Here is a 7,686-nt window from a genome sequence, read left to right on the forward strand (position 1 = left end):
GGAACAGAGGGAAGCCAATTTCCTCATTAAATTAGGTAAATATAAGGGAAAACTACGCACGGTGGAGAGTATATAGGATTCTGCGCCTTTTCCACACTATACATCCTTAATATTAAATATGGTTTGCAGATCAATGCTCCCCAGCGATTTAATATTGTCATTCATTCTCTCATACAATTTTGTAAGCAAAACATAGTTTTAGCACTGTGATGGATTGTTTCTTGTTTTTTTTAAGATGGTGCTAAGCATAGCTAGAAACGAATGAGATTTCTTAAGACAGAAATGGAGGTAATGTACCTAGACTATTGCATTTCAAACAGACTGCTTTTTTTGCTTAAACAGCAGCTAAGGGAGCAAGTTTTGTCAAATCAAGCCTTTTTTTCACTTATTTACGCCAGTGCGGGTAAGTTACAGAAGGGGAAATTATTTTTATATTTCTAGATAGGAAAACATTTCCTACAACAACAACTATATTTTCTGTTAACAATGCTTTTAACTTATAAGGAGCAGTTCTCATGGATTCGTCAACAAGTACTTAAAATCTTCAACAAGTAAATTTTATGGGTTCAATAAGAATTTAAAAAAATTCATGATCTTGATTATCTCATAAATTTCTACATTGGCTAATAATTTTGTGGTAAAGAAAGAATTTGTTTCTGGAACTTGACCCGGACTGTTCACCGATGCCAGATACAATTCTTGTTTTGTTTAACATTTTTTAACATTTTCTGATACAGTACTGGAAAAAGGTTGTTTAACATCGCGCTTCGCGTATCGCGACGGTATTCTCGATCCGCGATAGACATTTTTTACTTTCAAATTATTGTATCGAGAGGGCTTCGCGATGCATCCATCTCGATGTCATTCTCGAAGCTATCGAGGCCATTAACACTTTTTCATAACAGAACTATGATCGCGGATGTTTAAATATAATTATACTTCCTTTGTGTTATATTTTTTTAACTTATGCATAACAATCTAGGGTATACAGCTAGCGTTAATCTTTCTTTTTTAGATCGCATTTTAAAAATTTAAGAACGAAGAACGGCGATAGAAAAGTTTTTTTAGATAGCATTTTAAAAGTTTATAAACGAAAAGCGACGATAGAAATGTTTTTTAAGATCGCATTTTAAAAGCTTAAGAACAAAATGCGCCGATAGAAATGTTTTTTTAGATCGCATTTTAAAAGTTTTTATAAAGGAAAAAAGACAATAGAAATGTTTTTTAGATCGAATTTTTCTAGATCGAAGTTAAAAAGTTTATAAACGAAATGGGGCGATGGAAATGTTTTTTTAGATCGCATTTTAATGTTTAAAAACAAAAAGCGGCGATAAATTTTTTTTTTAAATCGCATTTTAAAAGTTTATAAACAAAAAGCGGCGATAGTTTGATTTGAGGCTAAAAGTGGTAAGTAAAAATTGGTTAAGTAAAGCTAGCCGTACCTAACAGCCGCACCTTAGCCATACCTTAGCCGTACTTAAGAAAATTCGTAATTAGCAGCTCTGTGTAAGACCACTTGCTTCTAAGCTTAAAATTAGTAGTTAATGTATATCAAAGTTAAATTGTCTAACTTTTATTTCGTCTTTTAGGTGAATATCTATGCCGATAAAAATGATGCAAAATGGAGCACTCCATCGTCGAGCCCCAGTAACCCCCAGGGAATCCTCAATGATGAAATACCGATAATAATATATCTTACATGTATTATAATTTTTATAAAATGATTTTAATACAAATACAAAAGAGATTTTTAAAATTGAATGTATGAAAAACATTAGTAAAGTAAGATTGAACATTATTACGCTGCGGACAATATTAGAGCTAGCGCTAAAAGTGACTACAGCTGGCTAAATTTAAATACGCTTGCCAAAATAAGGTACGGCTAGATAATATTAAGGTACGGCTGGGTCTGATCATATAAGAAACAATTTCAAATGCTAAAAACGTTCAATAAAAACGAAATTATGTTAGGCACGGCTAGCCAAAATAAGGTACGGCTGGAAAATATTAAGGTACGGCTGGGTCCTATCATATAAGAAACAACTTCAAAAGCTAAAATGTTCAATAAAAACAAAATTAAGTTAGGTACGGCTAACCAAAATAAGGTACGGCTGGACAATATTAAGGTACGGCTGGGACCTATCATATAAGAAACAACTGTTGTGCAACAGTCAATGATGAAACCTTCGATAAAAGCATCGCCACTATCATCAGAAGTCGACAATATCGAAGTAATATGGAGAGAATGTCATTAGCAGCGTCAAGGAAGGAAGCCCTGGCCAAGTTCTTACCCAGTATTTTTTTTAATTGTTTGGCAATTGGGTTAAGAGTCACACTGACTGACTTTAAACAGAACTGGCCTGTATCTATCCCAGCTACCTCTAAATCACTCTTTACGACCTTTGATTTTATCGACATCTTTCTTTTACAGTTGTTAGCGTTTCGATATATTGCATCAAGATCGGATAGATCTGTTACAGATTTGGTCCTAGAAATGGAAACGTTACAGAATGTAAGCAATCAATCTGACACTGATAGTGATATTTATTAAAATATAATTATATATTATCGTTGTTCGTATTTGTTAAAACATTTTGTTTCTTAGGTAATATTTTCTATATTTTCAGCTATACAATTTATTTTACTTTAAATAGATGTGCAGCCGTACTTTAATTTTGATCAATGGTAGCCGTACCTAACCTAATTTCGTTTTTATGGAACATTTGTAGCATTTGAAGATGTTTCTTATACGATAGGACCCAGCCGTACCTTGATATTTTCCAGCCGTACCTTATTTTAGCTAGCCGTACCTAACTTAATTTCGTTTTTATTGTACATATTTTAGCATTTGAAGATGTTTCTTATACGATAGGACCTAGCCGTACCTTAATATTTTCCAGCCGTACCTTATTTTAGCTAGCCGCACCTTATTTTAGCTAGCCGTACCTAACCTAATTTCGTTTTTATGGAACAATTTTAGCAGTTGAAGATGTTTCTTATACGATAGGACCTAGCCGTACCTTAACATGGTCCAGCCGTACCTTATTTTAGCTAGCCGTACCTAACCTAATTTCGTTTTTATGGAACATATTTTAGCATTTGAAGATGTTTCTTATACGATAGGACCTAGCCGTACCTTAATATTTTCCAGCCGTACCTTATTTTAGTTAGCCGTACCTAACCTAATTTCGTTTTTATGGAACAATTTTAGCATTTGAAGATGTTTCTTATACGATAGGACCTAGCCGTACCTTAATATGGTCCAGCCGTACCTTATTTTAGCTAGCCGTACTTAACTTAATTTCGTTTTTATTGTACATATTTTAGCCGTTAAAGTTGTTTTTTATATGATAGGACCCAACCGTAAAATATATGTTGTCTTATAATTTTCATATTTTTCCTCTCTTTTCCTTACCTATCCCCTTTATTTTACTTTACTTGATAAGTCGCATTGAAGTTCACCGCTCGTACTAACCACCTTTTTATTGCCAGCCGTACTTAATTTGTCGATTTGGGAATCACCTTCCCGCGCTCTCCCCCGTTTGGTTTCTATAAGAGCAAGATGTTTCGTTAACATTTTTCGTATTTTGCGGGTTCATTGGCGATTGAGAAACAGAAATTCAGGGACACAACAAATTTACCACTACCATTAGCTCAGTTTTTTCCATTAAAATACATTACCTCACCTTAAAAAGAAAAGTGTAGTTACATACGGCTAAGGTACGGCTTAGGTACGGCTGTTAGGTACGGCTAGCTTTACCTAAGCGTAAAAATTCTTCGTATTGTGTGTGACCAAGGTTGGATACATTTTGGTTATATACACATATTTTTTTCTATTGTTTGTCCAGTGATGGTCCACCAGTGTTATATAAAAAGCAAATAAAAAAATGTGAACCACAAGGTATCAACCGGGACCTCTCTTTTTTCTAAGCAGTAAATTAAACCACTCAGCCAACAACCACTTGCACTGACATACTACATGTCAACTTTTGTTTGTGAGTGATAAAAAGTGATAATTCCAGAGCCTTAACCAGTAAGCTGTATTCATAAAATTATTTCTTTTTGACATTATTAAGATTGAGACTTGGTCATTTAAAGGCAGATTTATTCCAACTATTGCTGCATTCCAGCATGACATGATGGTCATTTTTCTCCACATACGGCATGGAGCTTGAAAATTAAATACTAAGCATATCAGGTCAGCCTTACTAAAAAAAACTTCCTGTCTAAAAACAAAACATATTTTACGGTAACTTCGTCCAAGACTATGTATTTTACGAGCGTGCGCTTTTAGCAAGCGAAACATTTATTGTACAAAGTATAATGGCGGCTATTGGGTGACACCACACCACACAGGAAAAAATCGAATTCACGAACAATTAACATAACTTTTTCACCTATGTCTATATATAGGATTTCTTTCCCCTTCTTGTCCGTTTTACCACAGCTAAAGTGAACTCTGGATGCCTCCCTGCCCTCCGCTCTTGTTTTATTTGAAAACTGAGCCTAGCTAATGATGCGCAGCTAGCAAGCTACTAAACTAAAAGTCAGGATAGCATTAGCTAGCTAGGTATAGCTGGCAGGCACAGTAAACGATCAGTCCTGCATTGGGCAGGGAGGTGAAGGTACAAAAAAATACTTCATCAAATATCACAGTCAGCAAATATAAATATATATATAGCTATACTTCAAAACCAATTGCAGGTTTGTATTCTTCAGGAGTAGATATACTGGATACTTCTGATAACTCCTGATAATCTTTTAAGTATAGTATATACTAATTAAATATTCTAAAATTAGAACCATTGCATCCTGTTTAACACCTCACACAAAAAACCTTTTAATTAATGCACTTGTCATGCCATATTTCAACTACTGCTCCTCGGCATGGGCTTGTGCCACCCAAGGTAGATTGGGAAAACTAGAAAAACGATTAAAATGTGTCCGTACCTTTCTTGGGAAAGAGAGGGAATATTCAATGAATAATTTACTCATCAAAAACGATGCCATATTAGTTTTCAAAGCCATGAATCACATTGCTCCTGATTACATGTGCTCAAAATTCCTTTTGACAAAAAACTGTCATAATCATCAAACAAGAGGAGCTTCAAAAAACAGGTTCACACTTCCCTTGGTCAACACGGAATTTGGCAAAAAAGCCTTCCCATTTAGAGCTGCAAAAGTGTGGAATAATCTTCCAGACCAAGTGACCTGTGATGGAAGTCTGCTTTCGTTTAAGACTTCCATCTCTAATGTATTTGGCAAATTCTAATGGAGATCACTTTTGAATTTTTTAATTTTTGTTTTTTATTCTTTTTCTTTTCAATTTTCACAGATTATAATTGTTACTATGTTTGATTGAGCTGAGGCAGTCTAAGGTTTATCATTTTTTGTTTCTTTTTTGTTCTAGTGGCCCCCAGTGGAAACAATCCACTAACTATAGGTTTTTGTGATTTTCTGGGCTAGCCACTTTAAATATTTATTATTATTATTATTATTATTAAGTTGGGTCACTCACATCTTTCGTGCTCCACCAGCATTCACCTCAACGGCGTCTTTATGTGCTGCTCCAATATCTGAAAGAGGTAGTGGAATAGATGCAGCATTTTTACGAGGGTGCCGATAAGCCGCATACGCCGTAAAAAGTGCGTTTTCTGGCGAGTTTGGCGTTTTGAAAAAAATTCAAGTATTCGCCCGAAAAAACCCGCATAGACGCGAACAATGCCCAAAAGAAAAAAAAACAGACACTAATATATGATTCAAAAAAACTATAAAAATTAAAATAAACTTACTATGTCGTAGTGAAGTTCTTAGAAGAACTGTTTTTGAAGAAGTTTACTTTCTAAATAACTTATATATAAACTTTCTCATCAAGCGCCTTTTTCCCAACCATCGTCCGCATGGTTTGTTACAAGGAACTGCATTTCGGGAATGTTCCGGGCAAGTTCGGGAAAGTGCGGGCGGTTTCGGGGGACAACCGCCAATTTTATTTAAAAAGTCGCCCGAGCTCGCCCGTATATATGCGGGCGTTTGCGGCTTATCGGCACCCTCTTGCATTTTTAAGTATATACTGTCAGGGGACTGCTGTTTAGGTTTAATTTTGTTGCATATGTAAGACCTGGGGCTCATCAGGTAACGTCTAGGGAATATTGTCAAGATAGGTTTTACACTTTCCTACTGTGCATTCAGTTAGGTTTCAAAAACGTTAAGAGATTTAAGCAGTCTGGGTGCTTAAAAAAGGGTGAGTGCCAGAAGGGAGAGGTGACTTTTGCTGGCAGATGACATCACTTCTGGGAGTTTGCAGAGTCTTCTTTTACTTGCGTTATGTGGCATAAAACAGGGTGAAGAAGGAAATTTGGTACGAAGCCTTCTAGTATTTTTCACAGGTGGATGATTTGGTATCTATTTTTTCTTCGTTGTAATGAGTGTATTATGTAAGACTTTAAGTAATTATCCCAGTAATCTTTTATATCAGAACCATAGATTTTGTGCAAAAAACTGATTGTACTGATTCAAGTGATTTCACAAGGAAGAAGGTAACCATAACTGCAAACAATATTCTAGATGGGGTACAACTATAGTGATCTCCATAGTGTAAGCATTACAAGGTTCTCTTGATTGAAACACTTAAGAATCCAGCTTGACAATCGTTTTCCTTTTTCTATAACATTGTTGATATGAATTATGAAGGAACAGTCAGTGCTCAGGATTACTCCTAAGTCCTAAACAAAATTCTTGGTTATTATGAAGGTACAGTCAGTGCTCAGGATTACTCCTAAGTCCTTAACAAAATTCTTGGTTATTATGGTTTCTCTGCATGGTAACTTGAAGGTAGATTGCTTCAGTTCATTGTTTTTACCGTATCATACTAATTCAAAATTTGTTTCATTAAAAAGCATATTGTTGTGACTTGCCCAGGCATAAACATGGCTCAGTGACATTTGAAAATCTGAGTCATTAAGGGTGAGTATTTGTTGAGGCAAGCATAAAACTTCAGAAGAGTGTGCTTTAATAAATGCTTTAATGATATCATACATAAGAATAATGAAGAAAAGAGGACCTAGCACACTTCCCTGTGGAACACCATATGGAACATGCACTGGTGAAGAGATGCTGCCATTTACATGGACCATTTGAGTCCGTTTTTTCTAACATTTTTCCTTGTATGCCAAGTTTTTAACTTTTGCGCCTTTGCAAAAGCAAGATAAATTACGTCTACATTTTTACCTTAATGAAATGATGTGATACTTGTGTCATAATGGTCGAGTAGTTGACTGTAAACACAGTCTTGATCCACGAAGACCATGCTAAGTTGGATTAACAAGGTTATGTGTGTCCAGGAAAGTAATAATTCTATTTCTTAGAACTTTCTCAAAGATTTTAATAATGTGGGACGTTAGTGCTATTGGACGGTAGTTAACAACTGAAGATTGGCTTCCATTCTTGGTGTAATTAATATTGAAGATAGAGCTGAAGTATCATAGTTGTTTTTTTCGTTATGGCTAGAGTTAGATGCAGGCGTCGTTTCCAGGCCCCAGATTTATCGTGGTTTAAAATTACTGGGTTTCTGAGATTTCATAAACTTTATTTTTAACTCAAACTATTTACATTTTGTATTTTAAGATTCCTTTGAAAAACTGCTTTACTAGGGTTCTGCTATAATGTTTAGCAAACGTTTTATGGTTT

At 35.1% G+C, this 7,686-nt stretch overlaps 1 long non-coding RNA gene across 1 annotated transcript; it reads left to right on the forward strand.

The window, feature by feature from the left end:
- Window positions 1-1,465: 1,465 nt before the first annotated feature.
- On the forward strand, window positions 1,466-1,756 carry LOC130626127 (uncharacterized). The gene is made up of 2 exons (XR_008981811.1): window positions 1,466-1,506; window positions 1,590-1,756. It is a non-coding gene; the product is annotated as an uncharacterized LOC130626127 (long non-coding RNA).
- Window positions 1,757-7,686: the final 5,930 nt, after the last annotated feature.

The sequence above is a fragment of the Hydractinia symbiolongicarpus genome, chromosome 14 (assembly GCF_029227915.1).
Source record: "Hydractinia symbiolongicarpus strain clone_291-10 chromosome 14, HSymV2.1, whole genome shotgun sequence".
Taxonomy (NCBI): domain Eukaryota; kingdom Metazoa; phylum Cnidaria; class Hydrozoa; order Anthoathecata; family Hydractiniidae; genus Hydractinia; species Hydractinia symbiolongicarpus.